The sequence below is a fragment of the Dendrobates tinctorius genome, unplaced genomic scaffold (genome assembly GCF_039654945.1).
Source record: "Dendrobates tinctorius isolate UK_male_01 unplaced genomic scaffold, ASM3965494v1 ptg000060l, whole genome shotgun sequence".
Taxonomy (NCBI): domain Eukaryota; kingdom Metazoa; phylum Chordata; class Amphibia; order Anura; family Dendrobatidae; genus Dendrobates; species Dendrobates tinctorius.
In genome coordinates, this window is record NW_027361728.1 from 86009647 (window position 1) to 86032616 (window position 22970).

The following is a 22970-nucleotide window of genomic DNA, read 5'->3' on the forward strand; positions in this document are numbered from 1 at the left end:
GCCTGTTTTATATTGCTTTCATCACTTTTCTAAGAAGTTTGTGGTGCTTAGCTGTAGAGCCAGGACCAAAGGTACCCCAGCATACTAATTTTTGCCAAAATTTGGCATGAATTATGGAGGAAATTATAGCTGTCATAAATATTGGTTTGCTGCACACAGACAATGCAAGATGTACCAAGAGACACCCAAAGTTTTTATGTGTACTTTACATAATGTATAGATTTTTCTTCATGTTTTACATAAAGCTTATTGACAGAGAAAGAGAACAGGGACACTAGTGCCGCTTGTGGAGAATAGCAATCCTAAAAGTCAATATCAACTCTTTCCAGGGCCTTGCCATATAGCTCATGATATACAGCTAAAGAGAACTTCCATTTGTATTTTGGGAGTTTTTGTCCCTCATACTTTACGTATTTCAAACATTTGAGAGAACTGATGATGTTTCTTTCATTTTGCGTTTTTATTAGTTACAGGAACTTTCTCTCATCCAAACCCAAATATCAGGAATTTTAAACATTAGAGATTAAAAGAATAATACAGCAGGAATTCTACATAGACATTTCCAGCGAAGAAAGATGAGACTTATTAGCATGCAGTGTTTGCAAGTTTGTTTGGGACTGGGATATGTTTCGCTTGCAGCTGACATGTTTTATTGATTTGTTATGAAGAGATTAAATTCAGAAATATTTAGACATTAATAAGGGAGCCCCATTGCCTAAGCCTTTACACTGTGAGAGGGCCTTGCTGCATGAAATTGCTTTCTTTGTCATGGATTGCAGTTTCTCATATATAGATGGGATTAAAGTGACAAAATCAGTATTAGTAAGATTAGATGATACTAGCAGGTGAGATTTTTAGCTATTTATTCTTACTTGATATCATCCTACTATAGTCTAAAAATAATCCCAAGTGGAAGAAATCTGCATCCGGTTCTAAATGACATTTTAACCTTTCACGGTTGATATCATTTCGAGTATATTACTCTCAGCTATGAAACTTGATAACATACCTCAGAATGAGAAGTCCAGACAGAACTGAATATTATTCTTGCAGCGCTTATCCTTTAGGATAGCCAGTAGGCTTAGTTAGTTCTTGCAGAACGTTACATGTAATGCAGCTTTGTACGTGGATTAAATTGCTAAAGATTATTTCGGTTTCACCAGCTTCATGTAAAACATTCATGAAACAAGATAGATGTGTCCAATTATAATTGTTGCGCATCAGTTCTATAAAAGGAATTTAGAGTGGCATGAAAAAGTTTGGGTACCCCTGGTCAAAACTACTGTTTGTTCTGAACAGTTAAAGGGCCAATGCAAAAGTTTGGGCACCCTGCTTGGTTAATACCTAGGAGCACCCCCTTTTGAAAGTATCACAGCTTGTTAACGCTTTTTGAAGCCAGCCAAGAGTCTTTCAGTTTTTGTTTTGAGGGATTTCCATCCATTCTTCCTTGGAAAACTCTTCCAGTTCTGTGAGATTGCAGCGCCATCTTGAATCCACTGCTATTTCGAGATTTAGCCACAGATTTTCAATGATGTTCAGATCAGAGGACTGTGAGGGCCATTGTAAAACATTCAGCTTGCATCTTTTGATGTAGTCTATTGTGGATTTTGATGTGTATTTAGGATCATTATCCATTTGTAGAAGCCATCCTCTTTTCAACTTCAGCTTTTTTGCAGATAGCGTTATGTTTGCATCAAGAATTTGCTGAAATTTCACTGAATCCGTTCTTCCCTCTACCATTGGCTGCAACACAATTCCAAATCATGATTGATCCATCCACATGCTTAATGGTTGGCGAGATGTTCTTTTCCTGAAATCCTGTGCCCTTTTTTCCCCACACATACCTTCGATCATAGTGGCCAAAGAGCTCTAGTTTAACCTCACCGTCCACAGAACTTGTTTCCAAAATGCATCAGTATTGTTTAGATGTTCTTTTGCATAATTCTGACGCCATATTTTATGGTAAGGATGCAGGAGAGGTTTTCGTCTCATGACTCTTCCGAGAAGACCATATTTGTCTCTGAACAGTAGAACAATGTACCACAACTCCAGAGTCTGCTAAATTTTTCGAAATGTCTTTTGCAGTCAAGCAGGGGATCTGATTGGTCTCTCTAGCAATCATGCAAGCAGCTCTCACTGAAATTTTACTTGACCTTTCAGACCTTATCTTGACCTTGACTGTTCATGTTAACTGCCATTGCTTAATTACTTGTCGAACTGAGGAAAGGGCAACTTGAAAAAAACTTTGCCATCTTCTTATAGCCTTTTCCTGCTATGTGGGCCTTCACAATTTCCGTTGTCAGAGTGCTAGGCAGCTGCTTAGAAGAACCCATGGCTGCTGTTTTTTGGCACAAGGTTAGAGAAGGCTGGGTTTTCATAAAGCTGGGAAATTTGCATTACCTGGCCTTTTATAACGATAATAGTGAACAAACATAAGTCTAACAGGCTAATTAAGGTTTGAAACCTTGGTCAAAGTTATCTGAGCACACAAATCTCCACAGGTGCCCAAATTTTGCATTGGCCCATTTTCCTGTTTGCAATTTTTAAAATGAAAAAATGTCAAATTTTTTTTGTCTTAAATTCAAAGGAAATGTGTCAGCTTTTACTTTAGATTATCACAGTTTCGGACTAACAGATCAAGATGCTGAACGAAGAGATCCAGAGAAATGAATTAAAATAGTAATACTTTAGTAACATGTTAAAAAACCTAGGTGAACAATAAAAAATGTTGTATCCAAAAACAAGCTTCCGCCCCTGGAAGAAGCTGGATGTGAAATGTGTGTCAGGGTGAGGATGGACACTGATGTCTTCCTGCGTCTGTGCTCTACAACAGTACCCTGGTAATATGTGTCTTTCATATTTTGATACTTGCCTGCTATAACTTTCACCTTGTTAAGCAGGAAATGCACTGTATGCACTTACAATCTGCTTAGGAGGTCACTTGATCTGGTGTTTAGCCATTATGCTATCCCATTATTTATGTGCATTTGGCCTTTATCATAATACTAGCTGAAGAGCCCGGCGTTGCCTGGGCATAGTAACCAACTGTGGTTAGTTATAACAAATAATGATTATATTGCACATAAAAACCATGCATCTAATCCTATCCTGTGTGATACTGACTGCTGAGCTGTGTATCTAATCCTATTCTGTGTGAGACTGTCTGCTGAGCCATGTATCTAATCCTATCCTGTGTGATACTGTCTGCTGAGCCGTGTATCTATTCCTATCCTGTGTGATACTGACTGCTGAGCTATGTATCTAATCCTATCCTGTGTGATACTGACTGCTGAGCTGTGTATCTAATCCTATCCTGTGTGATACTGACTGCTGAGCTGTGTATCTAATCCTATGTGATACTGACTGCTGAGCTGTGTATCTAATCCTATCCTGTGTGATACTGTCTGCTGAGCCATGTATCTATTCCTATCCTGTGTGATATTGACTGCTGAGCTGTGTACCTAATCCTCTCCTGTGTAATACTTACTGCTGAGCTGTGTATCTAATCCTATCCTGTGTGATACTGACTGCTGAGCCGTGTATCTAATCCTATCCTGTGTGATACTGGGCTCCCCCTGCATTCTGTGTCAGAGGGTGGTCTGTGTTGGCATGGTAATAAATTGTGTTATTTCCAGCTTTACAGAAGGACGATAACACCATAGAAATGATAACAATAATAGGCCTCAGTTACCACAACTGTCTAGAAAGAAAACTGTTGCTGATAGCAACCAATCACAACTCATTTTTCATCTTTTAAACAGCTCTGGGACAGCGTGGCTTTGTGTTTCGACTTTTATGTGGCGAGGTTGGTGTATGTGTGGTGAAATGTGTGCTGAGGGTGGTATATGTGTTGAAGCACGTGGTAGTATGTGGCGCATTTTGTTTGTGTGTTCATATCCCCGTGTGTGGTGAGTATCCCATGTCAGGGCTGCACCTTAGCAACTGTACGGTATATACTCTTTGGCGCCATCACTCTCATTCTTTCAGTCTCCCTTGTTCACATCTGGCAGCTGTCAATTTGCCTCCAACACTTTTCCTTTCACTTTTTCCCCATTATGTAGATAGGGGCAAAATTGTTTGGTGAATTGGAATGCGCGGGGTTAAAATTTCACCTCACAACATAGCCTATGATGCTCTCAGGGTCCAGACGTGTGACTGCAAAATTTTGTGGCTGTAGCTACGACGGTGCAGATGCCAATACATACACTTTTTCCCCATTATGTAGATAGGGGCAAAATTGTTTGGTGAATTGGAACGCGCGGGGTTAAAATTTCGCCTCACAACATAGCCTATGACGCTCTCGGGTCCAGACGTGTGACTGTGCCAAACTTTGTGGCTGTAGCTGCGACGGTGTGGATGCCAATCCCGGACATACACACACACACATACATACATACACACATCCACATTGAGCTTTATATATTAGATATAGGATTTTGCTGCACAGCCCAGTGTCCCCGCTAGTTAGGGCGCTCTTGTTTTTGGTTGCAACATTTTTTTATTGGTCACCTTGATTTTTTAACATGTGTTAATAAAGTATTACTATTTTAATTCAATTCTCTGGATCTCTTCGTTCAGCAACTTGATCTGTTAGTCCGAAACTCTGATAATCTTATTTGAAGTGCCAGCCACTTTTCACTATTTGGACACCCAGTGGACATATTAATCTTTTATTTTACGCCTATTAGAGATCAGTTCATCTTCAACTTGCTTAACTGTTCACAATAACAGAAATTTTGATTAGGTGTTCCCTAACTTTTAGAAGCCACTTGTGACAAAGTTACTGGTCGAGTGCTGGAGGGGAGATGTGTCACTAGAGATGAGTGAAACAGGTCGGTCAGATTCAAAAGTCGCTGACTTTTGCCAAAGTCGGGTTTCATGAAACGAAACCCGACCACAGTGTGAAGTTGGCAATGCAGTCGACGACCCAAGCGTCAAAGTCGGGTTTCTCCGAATGCTTGCACGTGACTTTTTTCAAACAATGAGAGAAGCGGAGCGTAGAGGGAGTGGGAGAGAGAGATTTTGCTGCCTCTAGGGTTAAAATTCATGCCAAGTGTGTTTGAGATTTTGCTGCCTCTAGGGTTAAAATTCATGCCAAGTGTGTTTACAGTCCTCCACTCACTGCCGACTTTTCTCCCCATTGACTTGCATTGGGTTTCGTGTTTCACGACTTTTCCCTATAGTCGGCCGATTTCGTTCGACTCGACTTTTGAGAAAGTCGGGTTTCATGAAACCTGACTCGACCCTAAAAAGGCAAAGTCGCTCATCTCTAGTCACTACACTTATTGGTGTCTGTGATGTAAAATCCAGAATAATTTCCCTCCAACACATTAAGTGTTGTGAGGATTTAGTTAAGTTGCATAATGAGCTGGTGTTTATGTGGACATCCATAGAGTGGGTGGGTGGGTGTCCACCCTATCTCCACCTGCAGAGCAGGTGTAACAAGGTGGCACGGGGTGGTAGTTGTGGGCGAGTCCACTAAGTCACAGTCAGTGAGCACCCTATTGCACATAAAATGACAGGTGAAGTCCCAGTCCTGCGGTACAGTCTGTTACCTTCATCACACACTCAGTTCAGATGCTGAGGATGAGCACTCAGGAAAACACCACAGGCCACAGTTCTGTTCCAATGGGAAAAACTTTACTGTAAATACAATGCTTCCTGCTCTGTCCCTGCAACGTCATGAGACGGCACAGCTTCAATAGCTCCCCTCCAGGATTGGTAACCCCAAAAATCCTTCTGGGGACACTCCCACAACACCAAGGCCCGTTCACAGTGCCCGACAGTCCGTAGTGTTATGAATGAGTCAACGTAGGAGGCAAAAACAGAAATACTAGCTAAGTCCAGAAAACCAGAGAAGTTGGCAGCTATCAGATTGCAGACCCCTGAACCTATCAACAACAACTAGCAGTAGCCGTGGTGGGTTCCTATGGTGCTCTAGACCCCTCGATCACAGCCGGTGAACTAAATAGCCTAATGACAGAAAGGGAAATCTAAACTGCCCCAGAGCAGACCCCAAAGCAATAGGCAGCCCCCAACATATAATGACGGTGAAGCAAGATGAAAAAACACTCACACAGATAGAAAGATAGGCTGAGCAAATGATGGGGCCCAAGCTAACTAAATAGGACAGGATAGAAAAGCTGCTGTCTGCAATCCGCCAAAACCCTATCAAAACAAGAGCCAACAGACTGACAGGGAAAAAAGCCCTGAAGACGCTAGGCTTCAAAAAGACTACATCAGTACTCAGGTATTTTCTGAAGACAGAGCAAAAAGGAATTTAGCTCACCCCAGCAGGGAATGGCAGAAATCCAGAAAAACAAGGCAAAACAAAACCAAAACACAAATGCAAAAAGCAGAGCAGAAAACTTAGCTTTTGAGGAGCAGGAATCAGACTGGTCTTCTAGAATCCCTCTGAGAAATCACCAGCAAGGCAGAAGGGCATCGGCTGCCTTATATCCAGTCAGCAATTCCAGTCACCCAGTCATCATCATCCTGCTCAGGTGCTTGGTAATCAGCCTCACTACCTTCCTTCACCAGAAGAGGGAGTTCATCAGACCTCAATGGTGAAGGGGAAAATGAACTAACACCGTAGCAGCTTCTATTCCCCGACCGGGGTACTTTCTGCTCCATGCTGTGAAGAACATCCTGCTCTGGGTAAGCCTGCCCGGGCTCTGCTCTAGGAACAGGAAATCCTTCTCCTGTAAACCTGCTGTGCCATCCCCCTTTCTTAACTCCTCCCCAAGGTGTAACCCATTCTGTCCCTAAACTAACTGTGTACAAATACAGTCACATAACATATAGAGCACATTACACTTTACATATTAATACACAGCATAACAATGTAAAACATGAGGGAACCATTGGGGTCCCCGCCACCTCCTTGCACCGGCGCCAAGGTGGGCTGACAGGACCTGTGTGATGTCACAATCATGTGTTTAGTCACATGGGGGAAGAGTCACATGGTCTGGGGATTAAATAGCTTGGCTCAAGAGGCAATCTTTGTTAAGCAAGAGTGGAGAGAAGACTCTACAGTGGTCTGTGTCCTGAAGAGAAAAGACTGAACCTGTGTTGCTGCAGAGCGGGCTGCTCCCCGCAATCGTATGGACTCTGCTATAGCATTTTTGTTTTCTTTGTTGTTTTCCTGTTTTTGCCTGAAGGCCTGTGTTTACTTTGCTCTTCTTGTTGGTTTTTTCATCAATATAATAAAAACAACTGAAGATTTAAAGAGACAGTTGTCCGGGATAAAGATAATGATCATTTATCCGAAGGCTAGGCCATCCATTTCAGATCGATGGTGGACTGACAATCAGCTAAACAGTATTGTTTTGCTAGCTGTGTAGAGGTCACTCAGCAGCTCAGCTTCCAGATGTGCTACTGGGTTAATTCAGTGCATCGTCTGACTGCCTAGTCTAGCTATAAGGGATACTGTAGGAGAGAAAAGCACCAATAGGGTCTTATCTGATGGAGATCACAGAATATAAATGAGTTTGCACTCACCTGATATTTCTTGGAGTTATGGCATAAAAGTAACTCATCAGAGTTATCTGTTACTGCAGATCCACTGGTCAGACAATGACCGATTCAGAATTTTCAAATGGAGAGGTTCGTGGATATTACCCGCGCTGCTGCATGAAAGAATGTCCAGGCGTATTGGAGATATAAATGGTGGTTTTATTCCCAGAGCAGCGCAGGTAATATCCACAAATCTCTCCATTTGAAAATTGCCTAGTCTAGCTAAACATTAGCATTAGTAAATTGGCCTCTATGTTTGCAGCTTTTGTATTTGTACTTGCGGGTTACATGTATTTAACAATGGGCAACTCTTAAAATTGAACTAGCAGCTAATAAATGTAGGCATCTATATGCAACAATCACTAGGTAGTAAAGGTGGTACATACTGTACACTATGTGCACAATTATTAGGCAAGTGAGTATTTTGACCATGTTATCATTCTTAGTATATTTGCTAATTCCAAGCTGTATAACTTGAATGCTAATTGGATTAAATAGATCAGGTGATGTGTATTTGTGTAATAAAGAAGGGTGAGGCTTAAGGATATCAATACCCTTTATCAAGATGGGCAAAATTATTAATTTTCCTCAGGCAAAATGGGACAAAAAAAGAGATTTAGATGACTATGAAAAGTCAAAAAATTGTTAAATGTCTTACAGAGGTATGTAGCACTCTTGATTTTGCTAACATATTGGGGGCGTGATCACAAAACCATCAAAAGTTTTGTTGCAAACAGTCAACAGGGTTACAAAAAAAGTTGATAAAAAAGATTCACATTAACTGCCACAGATTTGAGAAGCAAACATGATGAGACCATGAAGTCATTATCCTCTCAGTGCAGTCATTATCCAGAGCTACAGCCTACCTGGAGCGCCTAAAAGTACAAGGTGTTTAGTGCTCAGAGACATGGCCAAGGTACGGGAGGATGAAACCCGACCATCACTGAAGAAACCTAGGAGTAATAAAAGACAACCCTATACATAAGAAAGTACAGTGCAATGCATTACAAGTGAGAAAGCTATCTACTAAGGGGCAGCGCTATGCAAAACAAGAGAGCACACAATACACTAATGGATCGTGCTATACATAATAAGCCTAGATTCACACATCTTTATGAAGTGTCACTGTGCTGCCCAATTTTTTCTTGGACAATGTAGACCCATTGAATCTATCCTAATTTGATCCTCAAAATCAGATGAGTATAAGACATGTTCTGAGTATTATAAATGTAATGCTTAGAATACTGTTGTCTTTTTGGGCATGAAAGTATTGCAACAATGCTACTCACTTGGGAGCGATGTGACGTATTACAGGAACTATTTCTATTTAAAATTCATTTGGTTTATTGCAGCCCTCATAAACCACATTACAGGAAGCTCAGATACAGCCCTTGTCTGGCTCAAAGTACAACGTAAAGCATAAAGTCCACACAATAGTGCTGACTAGCCTGCCTGGCTTTGAGTCCAGCTTATTAGCTCTTTAGCAAAGGTAATCAATCCAGGAGATCTGCACACCTCCATACACAGAGGCATGTGTGAGAAAAGCAGCTCTAAATTTACCAGGTGAACCACAGTCAGAGATGGAGATATGATGAGCAGCAGTCTCTCCCAACTCAACAGCTGCTCACACTCAATCTGCCATGGCTGATTAACCCGTTTTAGTCCTATATGTACTAAAGTATTTCTTCAAGTTTATTTTTACTAGGTGTCCGACAGCCCCCTTACAATATTTACATAGGGGCTCGGATCTGTGATTTTTGCAGATTTCTTAATGGATCTATGAAACTCTATTGGTTTGTGTGTTGTCTGTTAAAGAAAAAAAAACATCTCGCAGCACACAGATGTTTCATGTCAATGTGTGACTGTAGCCTAAGGGAGGTTGTTAAACAAAGAAGAGTATTACTGTACGTCATACAGTCCCCCGAAGAAGCCCAAGCAAAACACGCGTCGGGGCTGCTGCAGGACACACACGCTGGCAGTCAATTATGGGTAAGATGTGCATCTCTCTAGTAGTGCTTCTTCAATTGGGATACATATTTATGTGATAAGTTGTTAAATATTTTTGGTGACCACTCTGAACTTCCCCTCTTTTTGCACTTTACATGCACTAAGCACTTTTTTTTATTACACTATTCTTGTGCAAATTCTTATAGAGGTGTGCTAATCTTGTCCATGCTGCTACAACAGTGTTGTTGTTCTTTTCACACATGAGCTTTTGAATTATGCTTTGCCTTTTTGAGTCTGTATACTATATGACAATTATGTCAATTATGTGAATAAAAATTTTGTGATATTTTTATACAATTTTGGACTTTTTACTTTGTTGTTTATCTGAGAAACTGGGTCTGAGCAGAAAAAGTAAATTAATGTGCATGCAAAATGTAATTGCATATGAACACATGACCTTTACACAGAGAAAACCAAAAGCAAAACACAAAACAAATATCCTGGAATAAAAAAGTAAAAAAATATATTGCAAAAATTGCATGAAGGTAGTAATAATAGTAATAATAAGGGTATTTAGTTAACATAATTTTGAGCAAAATAATGTAGAATCCATCCCGCCACGTCACGGCAACCCTTGTGGGACAGTCCTAACTCTTGTATTTAAAACCTTTCCACTTGTCAAGTGACGTAAATGTGAACAAGGACAGAGGGACTGAACCACCAGTAATAGTATAGGCCAGACAGGATGGATTTTCCAACTCAGAAACAGGGCGGTCACACCCTTATATGCACAGAATGCACAATGAAACAAATGAGAAACTGGGTCTGAGCAGAAAAAGTAAATTAATGTGCATGCAAAATGTAATTGCATATGAACACATGACCTTTACACAGAGAAAACCAAAAGCAAAACACAAAACAAATATCCTGGAATAAAAAAGTAAAAAAAATATTGCAAAAATTGCATGAAGGTAGTAATAATAGTAATAATAAGGGTATTTAGTTAACATAATTTTGATCATAATAATGTAGAAGCCATCACAAGGGTTGCCGTGACGTGGCGGGATGGCTTCTACATTATTTTGATCAAAATTATGTTAACTAAATACCCTTATTATTACTATTATTACTACCTTCATGCAATTTTTGCAATATATTTTTTTACTTTTTTATTCCAGGATATTTGTTTTGTGTTTTGCTTTTGGTTTTCTCTGTTGTTTATCTGTAGGATTTATGCTTGTTGGAGTGTCCAGAGTGATTTTTTGATCTTGAGATAGGCATTTTGCTGCTTATATTTATTGGTATGTATCAGTCTATTCTGACTCATGGATATGTAGAACGTATGGTGCCTGGATAGACCTCTCTTTCTGGGCCCCTTCCGTATCGACCTGTACTCACGTTCATATCGATTAATCAGACAGCTTAACTCAGCCACGATCTCATGTAAGAAGACTCCAGGAAAAGAGGGATGCTTTAACTGAAATTCTTGTATTATGATGAAAGCAGCAGGTAAAAAGGAATATTCTTCAGAGGACATGTAAGAAGATGCATACAGATGGAGGAACGATCACAAAATGGAGAATAAGGGAGGGAACAAACATACATCACAGGACTACAGGGAGAGAGTTGGGACAATACAGGGAAAGGCAAACTTCTGCCTAGCAACAAGGATACAACACAAGCAATGCAAATATTAAATGATTTCCCAAGTCATGGGACATGACACTCCCCGTCTGAAATCCTTGGATTTCACGATGTCCTTAATTCTTCGAAGTCGTTCGAACCTGAAAAACAAGAGAAAAGAAAAACATGCATGCAATAATAAACATTTTTAAAGTCCAACTCGTTGTTGTTGACCCGTAGATCACACCGGAAGATAAGTCCAAGTCTATTAAACCCATCTTCGGATTGGGGAAGCCGCAAACATGCCAACTCTTCCACCAACCCAGCAATCCAATGGCAATGTTCAAAGTTCAATCCAATGGAAAATGTCAATGTTCAATAAAACTGGGGAATGAGTAGGAATGCTCCCCGCCGTTAGCAACGTCCAGGAGCAATGTTCAGTTCATGTGACGTCCTCCTTTGGCAGTAGCAGCACGAGATCAGTGACCGGATGGAAGAAGGTTCGGGTAGAGCCCCCTTTTGTCACCTTAACTTCTTTCTTACGAGTCTTTCCGTCCTCGCTGGGCATGACCTTGGTGATAAGACCCATTGGCCAGTCGTTACGATGAGCCTCTTTGTCTTTTAAGAGAACAAGGTCTCCTTCTTGGAGATTGGGACTGGGTGTCTGCCATTTGTGACGGTTTTGAAGCAGGTGCAAGTATTCGGTCTTCCAACGGTGCCAAAACACGTTGGCTATGTGTTGTACTTGCTTCCACTGATGTTTGTAAATGTCCTTGTTATCGAAATTCCCGGGAGGAACTGTAGCAGCTCCAATCTTCTGTGTAAGAAGTGTAGCTGGGGTAAGAATCATTGGAGAATAACAACGTGGGACTTGGAGTTGCTCTAAGAACTCAAGGACTTCTTCCATGTCTCCCACCTTTGCTGTTTCTGAGTCGGAAGCGGGGTGTCCCAATCAGTGTTCTCGGCAGTGAGCTGTCTTAACAGTATCTTGCCTTGAATAGTGATGGATGCTACAAACCCGAGAGGATCGTAGATGCTGTTTATGACAGATAGGACTCCTCGTTTGGTAAAGGGTTTGTCACAGGGCGACACTTGGAAGGTGAAGGTGTCCTGTTTGATATCCCACAGTAGACCAAGGCTGCGCTGTGTGGGAGGAACATCAGAACCTAGGTTGAGGTCCTTTAGGTTCGTGGCATGGTCCTCAGATGGAAACGCGCTCATTACTTCTTGACTGTTAGAGATGATCTTGTGGAGTCTGAGGTTTGATGTGGATAGCATTTCCTGTGTCCTGGAGAGTAGGTCAATTGCCTCTTCACTTGTGGGCAAGGACTTGAGCCCGTCGTCTACGTAGAAGTTCTTCACTACGAATTGACGAGCATCGGATCCGTACTCTTTCTCACCTTCCTGGGCTGTCCGTCTCAGTCCGTAGATCGCCACAGCAGGTGAAGGACTGTTGCCGAAGACATGGACCTTCATCTGGTAGTCTATGACTTGATTGTTGACATTGTTGTCTTTGTGCCATAGGAACCTAAGATAGTTTCTGCTGTCTTCCTTCATGATGAAGCAATGAAACATCTGCTGGATGTCGGCCATTATAGCAACAGGTTCTTGTCTGAAGCGGATCAATACTCCAAGGAGGCTGTTGTTCAGGTTGGGTCCAGTTAGTAGCAGGTTGTTGAGAGAGAGGCCTTCATACTGAGCACTGGAGTCAAACACCACTCTGATCTGGTTAGGCTTGCGAGGATGATAGACACCAAAGGATGGAAGGTACCAACATTCTTCTCCTTCCTTCAGTGGTGGCGCAGGTTCAGCATGATCTTTGTCAAAGATGTTCTGCATAAAGTCAATGAAATGCTTCTCCATCTCTGGTTTCCTCTTTAGGGTACGCTTTAAGGATGAGAACCTTGCCGTTGCTTGCTGCAGGTTGTTCGGCAACCTCGCTCTTGGGAAACGAAAGGGTAAAGGAGCTACCCAACTGTTGGAGTCATCTTTAACAAATTCTTTGTCCATAACCTTTATGAATTCTTTATCTTCCCTTGTGGGTGCTAACTTGTTGTCTTCACTTGTGGAATCGAACACTGTTGACCCGAGGTTTTCGTCCCAGGGCTGGAGCATGTTCATGTTGTTGAAGGATTCCTGTTGCCTCTTGGTGTTGCTCATTTTCTCTTTCACCCAGTAATGATGTGGGCATGGCTGAAAATGAGTGCTGCGACCATTTGGCAAGATGTGTGTTTTGTAAGAGGAGATGTTATTTGGTCTCTTCATCTTGAGTATGCAAACATTGCCTATAATTACCCAGCCTAGATCAAAGCATTGGGCAAATGGTGCGTCATGTGGTCCGTTAATTTGCTGACGTACCTTGTGCAGCCGGAGAATGTCTCTGCCAAGCAGAATCAGGATATCTGCGCTGTTGTTGAGGGCTGGTATCTTGTTTGCTATCCCCTTGAGATGTGGGTGATGAAGAGCAGCCTCTGGCGTTGGGATCTCTTCTCGATTGGATGGAATCTGGTTGCACTCGACAAGTGTAGGTAAGGGTATCTCTACGGTGTTTTCGAGGGATGTCGCTATAAGACCACTGGCCCTTCTCCCAGAGACCTCTGTAACACCGCTGCAGGTACTTAAGGTGTAAGGGTAAGCATTTCCCTTTAAGTTAAACATATCAAAGAGTTCTGACCTTGCAAGTGATCGGTTGCTCTGATCATCCAAGAGGACGTACACCTTCACGGCTTTCTCTGGGTGACCGTTGGGATATACGTTCACCAGACAAATCTTCGCACAGGACTTGTCCCAGAGACCTTCTCTGCAGACTTCTGTGCATGAAGAAGATATTGTGGTATGACTTGCAGTTTGAGCTGCGTCCTCCCCGCCATGGCTCGTGGTGGGGGAAGGAGTACATGTAGAGTCTGGACGGTATGGGTGGAGTGCTTGTACGTGATCCTCACTGTCACACTCCATACACTTAATTGTAGTTTTACAGTCTTTAGCAAGGTGTTCAGTAGAAGCACAACATCTGTAGCATACCCCAAACTTCTTTAGAAGTTCCTTGCGTTCTTGGAGCGGTTTCTTCCTGAAGCCGATGCACTTTTTTAAGGGATGTGGCTTCTTGTGGATGGGACACTCACGATTTGGGTTCTCTATCTTTTCACCCTTGTTCTTGCCTGGGGCTGATGTTGGTAAGGGAAGAATATCCATCTTCTTCACTGACACTGGACCCCTGCGGTTTCTGTCATTCGAGCGTGTGCTCACGTATTTAGAATTAGGTGAAGCTGGGCCACTGGATTCTCCGTAGGAAAAGCTTGGGTCGTTCTTACGCTCTGCAATATCTTTTATAAACTCACAGAAGTAGGAGAACGTAGGAAATGACACTTGATGGTCTTTCTTGTATTTTGACCCTATTGTAGTCCACTTCTCTTGTACATTGTATGGTAGCTTGGAGATAATGGGGTTTACTCCACAAGCAGTGTCCAGGTAGCTAAGGCCAGGTAGGTGGGTGTCTGCCTTGGCCAGCTGGAGCTCTAACAGCAGGTCACTGAGCTCTAGGAACTTTGAACTGTCCTTGCTGGATATCTTTGGAAAACGCTGTAGTCGCTTGAACAGTGCATCCTCTATGGCTTCTAGACTGCCAAAGTTTCTCTCTAGTCTTTCCCATGTAGCCATGAGACCAGCCGTTGGATTACTGATATGTACAGACCTGAGTCTCTTGACATGCTCTGTGGATTGTGGTCCTAACCATCTGATCAGCAGGTCCAGCTCTTCCGCAGCAGTGATGCCGAGGTCACTAGTTACAGTTCTAAAGGCACTTTTCCAACCTCTGTAATTTTCAGGTTGGTCGTCGAACCTTGTGAGACCGGTTTTAGTAAGTTCACGACGAATCATGTACCTTGCGAAGTCGGACATGTCTGTTCTTTCTGAGTTAGGATGCACAATTGTAGGCTGAGCGGTGTTGTACATAGGGGTGGAGACGTCTTGGCCTTGAAACATGGGGAAGTATGGAGTGGCATATGCATTTAGTCCAGCAACTGGTTTGGTGGGTATAGTTTCTGCTACCTGCGGAGGTGGCACTGTGTGGTTGTCGAGGGTATAATGACCTGCCGGCATATTGGGTTGCATGTAGGTATTAGCCTGTGGAGTTTGGTGAGATGCAGGGTTTTGGTGCATACTGGAATATGAAGGAAGTTCAAGTTTGGGAGCATTGTACTGACCTTGAATGCAGGATTCTGTAAGTGGATCGGCATCCTGGTGCTCTGGAGAAGCGTCAACACCATCAGGAGTGTTAGTGATGATCTGCGGTTCGCCATCTTGGCTTAGCACGTAGTCTCTTGTGCGTTCGATAGGGTCTTCTGCCTCCATTTCACACAAACTGACGCTGTCTCTTTGACTCCCACTGATAGCCTGCTCGAGTACCTTTAATTCTGCCATGGCTGTTGAATGCTCACATTCCTTCTCTAGAGCTTCCATGCGTGCAGCTTCAGCATCCATTTCTGCTCTCTTTTGTGCAGCAGCTGCATCCATTTCTGCTCTCTTTTGTGCAAAGGCAGCTTGTACCTTAGTAGTTTCAGCCTTAGCACGTGCTCTTATAAGCTGCTCAGTAAGAGTAGAATATTTTGATGAACTTGACCTAGATGAACGTTTTGAGTGCTTACACGATTTGGATGTGCGAGTTGATGCATCTGGTGTTCGTGTGATTCTAGCCTCTATCTTGGCTTTAATGTCATGTACAGTGCAGTCTCTTTCAGAATTAAGCTGCTGGAAACCTTGCAATTCGTTTAAAGTCTCTGGGAGATTCGGTTTCTTCAGGAGAATAATATATTGGTCACTCTTCTCCATATACATTTGGTATGCTGTGCATAATTGTTCTAGGACTCCCTCTGGTGGTAACTCATGAGAAGCAGGCCTTAGAATCATAGAATCATAGAATCGTAGAGTTGGAAGGGACCTCCTGGGCCATCTGGTCCAACCCCCTGCTCAAAGCAGGATTCGCTAAATCATCCCAGTCAGATGTCTGTCCAGCCTCTGTTTGAATACTTCCATTGATGGAGAACTCACCACTTCTCATGGCAGCCTGTTCCACTCATTGATCACTCTAACTGTGAAAAAGTTTTTTCTAATATCTAATCTGTGTCTCCTCCCATTCAGTTTCATCCCATTGCTTCTAGTCTTTCCTTGTGCAAATGAGAATAAAGTTGATCCTTCTACAATGTGACAGCCCTTTAGATATTTGTAGACAGCTATTAAGTCTCCTCTCAGTCTTCTCTTTTGCAAACTAAACATTCCCAAATCCTGCAACCTTTCCTCATAAGACAGGGTTTGCAGACCGGTCACCATTCTGGTTGCTCTTTTCTGAACTTGCTCCAGTTTGTTGATGTCTTTTTTAAAATGTGGTGCCCAAAACTGGACACAATATTCCAGATGAGGTCTGACCAAAGAGGAGTAGAGGGAAATAATGACTTCACGTGATCTAGACTGTATGCTTCTGTTAATACATCCTAGAATTGCATTTGCCTTTTTTGCTGCTGCATCACACTGTTGACTCATATTCAGTCTGTGAACTATTAGTATACCCAAGTCTTTTTCACATGTGCTGTCACTTAGCCCTATTCCTCCCATTCTATATATGCTTTTTTCATTTTTATTGCCCAGATGTAGTACTTTGCATTTCTCCCTGTTAAAAACCATTCTGTTAGTTGCTGCCCACTTCTCCAGTTTATTTAAATCTTTTTGAATCCTCTCTCTCTCTTCTCTAGTATTAGCTATCCCTCCTAGCTTTGTGTCATCAGCAAATTTAATCAGTTTACCCTCAATTCCTTCATCTAAATCGTTGATAAAGATGTTGAACAATACAGGGCCCAGGACAGAGCCCTGTGGTACCCCACTTGAGACATTCTTCCAACTGGATGTGCATCCATTTACGACCACTCTTTGGGTCCGATCACTAAGCCAGTTATGAATCCACCTAACAGTTGCCTTGTCCATTCCACACTTAGTCATTTTTTCAATAAGGATTGTATGAGAGACTTTGTCAAATGCTTTGCTGAAGTCAAGATATACTATATCTACAGCATTTCCTTGATCCACCCAATCAGTGATACCGTCATAGAAGGAAATTAAGTTAGTCTGACATGACTGCCTTGATGACTGCCTTGATGCAGTGTCTATATGACTCAGCACTTTCTTCCATACTGAAGACACATCACTATATAATTCACATTTTGCAGTCTCTAAATTCTCCATGACTTTCCATGTGGGTTTGACTGTACGTTTTCCCCTTTCGCTAGATGGTGGATGGGGGTCTGGGTCTCTTTCCTGTGCTTGTAAGTCTGGTAGGGACATTGTATTCCTTGCTTCAGACATGATTAGATTGCAGACAGGAAGAGTGGATGATGAGGGTTATACTTCTCACTGTTCAGCAACAGGAAATACACAGACTCTGCACAGAGTTGATACTTTGTATCTAATGCTGGAGCAGCTGCAGGGTCCTGTGTAATGATGGGAGTTATATTCCTCTCTGTTCAGCTGCAGTGTGGCTTCTATGCATGCTGGGGTCTGGCTGGAACTGGGTTACAGTCTATCTGGAAAATGTCCTTTTCCACTGAGATTCAGCACAGACCTTGAGTTACTGTCTCTGAAGGCAGGTTATTCCTTTTTACTGTTCTGACTCATGGATATGTAGAACGTATGGTGCCTGGATAGACCTCTCTTTCTGGGCCCCTTCCGTATCGACCTGTACTCACATTTATACCGATTAATCAGACAGCTTAACTCAGCCACGATCTCATGTAAGAAGACTTCAGGAAAAGAGGGATGCTTTAACTGAAATTCTTGTATTATGATGAAAGCAGCAGGTAAAAAGGAATATTCTTCAGAGGACATGTAAGAAGATGCATACAGATGGAGGAACGATCACAAAATGGAGAATAAGGGAGGGAACAAACATACATCACAGGACTACAGGGAGAGAGATGGGACAAAATACAGGGAAAGGCAAACTTCTGCCTAGCAACAAGGATACAACACAAGCAATGCAAATATTAAATGATTTCCCAACTCGTGGGACATGACAATGTCAATTTTGTTATTTTGTATATAGTATATATACAGAATAATATTTACATCCAGTGACACCAGAGATATTACATAAAACTGAAAGAATTTCGGCCAACAAAAGGTAATAGACATAATGTAGGGTTTCATTTACAGCATAGACTAGTCGAAGTGGTTCACATGCATTTGTAAAAAGGCGCCTGTTCAAGGTCAATGCATAAAGTTCTTAAGGTAACTATTCATCCCATAAAATGAGTAAATGACACTTGTCCATCACCAGCAATTAGAAATGAGTTTAGTGAAATAAATAATTATCCAGCAAGCAAAAATAATTAGCATCTAAAAACCATTAGCCTAAGTTCACACGAGAGGATAAAATAACATCCTATTTTCATCTTGAAAAAAATAATTATTTTTCATCTGTATTGACAGCCATATCACATCTGTTTTTATGCACTAGCAGTTATTAACCCCTTTACCAATTTAGACGTATAGTTACGTCTAAGGCCAGTTTCACACATCCAGATAATTCCGGTACCGGAAAAACCGATACCGGAGCTATCCGTGTCCGTGTGGATACGTAGACCATCTGTGTGACATCCGTGTGCTATCCGTATGTCCGTGTGGCTATCCGTCTGCTGTCCGTGTGCTGTCCGTGTGTCCGTGTCCGTGTATTGGAAAAATTAGTTTCAATGTTAACCCTTTGACTTTTAAAAACGCACACGGATCGCACACGGACAGCATCCGTGTGCGGTACGTGTTTACACGGACCCATTGACTTGTATGGGTCCGTGTGATCCGTGCTGTTGCACAAAAACGGATATGTCAGCGTGTTTTGCATACGGACACACGGTCCGTGAAAACACGCTGACATCTGCATAGACACATTCATTAGAATGTGTCTATGTGTGTCAGTGTCTCCGGCTCGTGAGAAAACTGTCACTACACGTCCTGGAGCCACTGACGTGTGAAACTGGCCTAAGGTGGCCTTTCCCTGCTGGCTGCGGACTCCGGCGGTGAGATTGCAACGTTTCCGGCACATGTCAGATTTGAGCAGCTGACATGTGCCGCTAACAGGCACAGGTGGAATCGTGATCTAACCGTGGCTGCTAAAATGTTAAATGCAGCTGTCCCTCTGAACAGCCCTATTGAATGAAAAAATTTTAATTGACAACACCCAAACCAAAAATATAGTCGTTGGAGCAGATCCTTACACTGAATACAAGCTAGGAGATTTAATAACTTTATTTTTTCAATTGATTGCATCTGAAACTATAAAAATGTACAAACTGATACAACAATCGTCTCTGTCAAACCATTTAAAAAATATATATGTTACTGACGTATTACTTACCAACTATACTCTCCCCATCCTTATTTTTGCATTGTTTAGCCCCTTACTGCCACAGCTAGTTTTCATCTTCCTGAGCAGGCCAGATTTTTCAAATCGTACATATGTCACTTTATTAATAATTTTGGAATGCTTATAAAAAATTTTTTTTATTATATTACGGGAACATAATCTACACCACTTTACATACCAGATGGGATATATACAGACAATATCAGATATTACCGCATAACCCATAGTTCAACAATTGATCATGAGGAGTCAGGGACACGCTTGTAAGAGCTTCCTATCTACGAGGAACTAGGGGTGACACGAAAGGTAAAATGTGCCTGCATTGTATGGTCCAAACATCAATATAAAAAATAAGGGTATTTGTGTACTTATAAGAGTCTCCGGACCACAAGACACACCCCAAATTTTGAGGTGCAAAATAGGAAAACTTTTTTTAAAATAAAATGGTGGTGCGACCTATATTCCCTTTCAACAGTAGCTTACCTGGAGATCGGCTGCGGTGGAGCTAGTTCACATTAGAACACCTACAAGAGACAAAATGAGCAAAAATCCTGCTGTAGCTAAATAAGTAAAAAGCAAAAGTGCATCTAAATAACAGGGCTCTTAGTAATACTGTTTTTGATCCAAAATTGCATAAAATCCATCCCATCGTTGACAATTTTTGTGGTTTTTTCTTGGTATTTTTGCATTCTGTGCAAGCCGGGGTGTGGCCTCCCTCTCCTGAGCTGGCAGATTTCTGTGTACACTGTATATTGACAGGAAACTGCTAATCAGTGGTGTGGACGGGGTTGCACAGAGCAGTTGACCAGGAGGCACGATATATCTAATCCTGTAGTGATAATCTCCTGCTGATAAAACACTGATATTATAACAGCAAAGCACAGTCCAGTAAGTGACCCATAACTGGAATCAGAGTCTCAGCCCCTACATCATGCTGCCCTTAGATAAAATAACAAAAACCCGCTGACAGGTTCTCTTAACTCCATGGACATTAAATGGCTTATGAACATCAGGCCACACATCCTTAAACATATTTTCATATGTCCACTATCTAACACCCCCATCTTTTTCATGGTAGGGCTGTAATTTTAACCTTTACCTTTTTAAAATACACCAAAGACGCTTTGGCAATTTTTTCCACTGCAATATTAGCTTTAAGAAGATCATATTTTATCTGGATAAGTTGATTTGTTCTTATGGACATGAATTTGATGATCTTCCTGATGTTTTATGTACACAGTAAAATAATTCTAGCTTTAATTTGGGCAGTGATCCATCAGTGGTTACAGCACAAGAAATTCAATCCAGAGGCACTGTGCCTATTAAGTGGCTGATCTGTGGGTAAAATTAAGCAACTGAAGCATAAATAAAAAGACAGAAAATACTTTTAGCAATGATGAAAAATTGAGGGCATGAAATTGATTACTTTTCATAAATGTCATCTGTATAGAGCTCACTGTTTGATTTGAAAAAACAACCATATCTTTAAAGCACGAATCTTGTGGGTTTCCCACTGATTAAATAATATTGCTTTTTTATTAGAATTTTCCATCCTTCTTTTATTTTACATATGGACGGAATAAGCTATAAAAGATAATATAATTAATTATTTAATCTCGCACCACTCATTTGTACCATTGGTCATGTTATGGACTGACCTGGGTTGGAGTAGTGGTATTGCAACCAGTAGGGGCAGCATTGGCAGGTAGCGTGGTCAGGGATAGCCAAGGAGTCGATACACAGGAGCAGCAATGTAGTTTAAAGGAGCAGCACGTAGCATAGTCAAGTGTAACAAGGTGGCATGGGGGGGTAGTTATGGCCGAGTTACTTAACGGCACAGTCCACAGACAGAGTCCACAGAGCAAGCGGTCAGCGAGCACCTTCGGCCCCTTGTACATAAATAGACAGGACTGACACAGCTTCTTCCCACGGGTTACCTTTTCTCCCTGCGGCCACAGTACTCTGGGCAAGTGAAGCCCAACAACACGGCTGTGGTCCAACAGGGAATAGCTTTTAATAAACATTGATGAGAAAGAAAAGAATACAACTCTGGCTTCCTGCTTTCTCCCTAACACTATCCATGGCCATACCAACAACAGCCATAGTAGCCGAAGTTACGCAGTAGTCCACTCACTGGGATCTGGATGATTATAGTTCCTTCAGCTGGGGCCCTTCCCTCCCGAGGTCCTGGGGCCGTGTTGCAGTCCTTTTGAGTCCTCTTGAGTCTGGAGCAGCAGATCTTCTCCCCTCTGGTAGTCTGACAATGCCCCGGCTGCTTCTACACATCTGCTTAGGGCTAACGTGCCTGAGCTTCTGACCAGGAGCAGCAGCTTCCTCTTGCCTTCCTGCTGCTGGCCCAGCCCCCAACTTAACCCCTAACTGTCCCTAGCTTAACAGTATTAATTAAAGGGGAACTCCCCACAATACAATACATAGTAAACAGGTACAACATTTGGCGGTACATTGCGGGTGAGTTCACACTTGCAAATACAGCACATGAATACATAACATATATTACATAAGTACACTAGACATAAACAGTACAGTAAATCCACATATCATAAACAGGACAGTACACATAGGAGAGATGAGAGCAGACAAGGGGAGGTTCCTGCCACCTCCTTACACAGGGACAGCCTAGGAGTCGGTACACCGGAGCAGCAATTAATTGTAGAATTGTAGGAGGGTGGACTGACCTATGGACCTGTCTGATGAAGAAGGAACATGTAAAATATGTTGTGTACACTGTTTGATGAGAATTCGTATACATGTCTAAGGAAACAGCTAGAATTAATAAAAGACGATGTAGTACCGGGTTTTGGCCACAAGATGGAGACAAAGGATAGTGAGTAAAGGAACCTAACAGTAGCTGAAGAGTCATGATGGGCGGAGTTACGGGACTGAGTAGGGGATTTCCAGAGTAAGGAGATAAAAGGAAAGAGAGTCCCAGGATCAGGCAGAACACCCTGGAGGAGAGAAGAGCTCAGGAGAAGATGGAGGAAGGAAGAGCTTAGGAAAAGAGACAGAGGAGAGAGGGACAGATAGCCAGGGGTGGCCCTGACAGGACAGCTGCTGACTAAAGGACGCCTGGGGTACTGGATGGCTGGACACTGAAGGGGCAGTAAGTGTCGCAGCGGGCAGGCTCGACGATGGGGAAGCGCTGTGGCCATGGGCCTAATGGCAGCCACGGTGAAGGAACCCAGAGGGTCATCGCCGACAGGAGTAGGAGGAGGTGACAGGTACCCAGGCCAAGGTGCAGAAGCTGTTGTATTGCTGTGGATGTCATGGAAGACACCCAATAAAGTGGACCTGATTGAATGAGTTTCTGCATCTGTCTTCAGTCTGTCTCGCAGCTGAAAACGAACACCCCCCAGTCGGCACACATACTACAGAATGAAGGAGTAGGTGAAAAGAAGCTTGACTAGAGGCTGGTAGCTCAATAATCTCACAAGGAAGGGGGTGCAATTCCAGATTTAAATAG

General features: G+C 42.3%; 1 long non-coding RNA gene across 2 annotated transcripts in view; it reads right to left on the minus strand.

Moving 5' to 3' along the window:
• The window catches only part of LOC141092806 (uncharacterized), a 36248-nt gene extending 14418 nt beyond the window's left edge, over positions 1-21830 (minus strand). Inside the window, exons 1-3 of one of the 2 annotated variants that reach the window (XR_012232931.1) lie at positions 21624-21830; positions 19973-20013; positions 8382-8468 (exon numbers count right to left, since the gene is read on the minus strand). This is a non-coding gene — a long non-coding RNA (uncharacterized lncRNA). The remainder of the gene's footprint in view (positions 1-8381; positions 8469-19972; positions 20014-21623) is intronic. The other variant, XR_012232932.1, reaches the window with a different exon arrangement.
• Positions 21831-22970: the final 1140 nt, after the last annotated feature.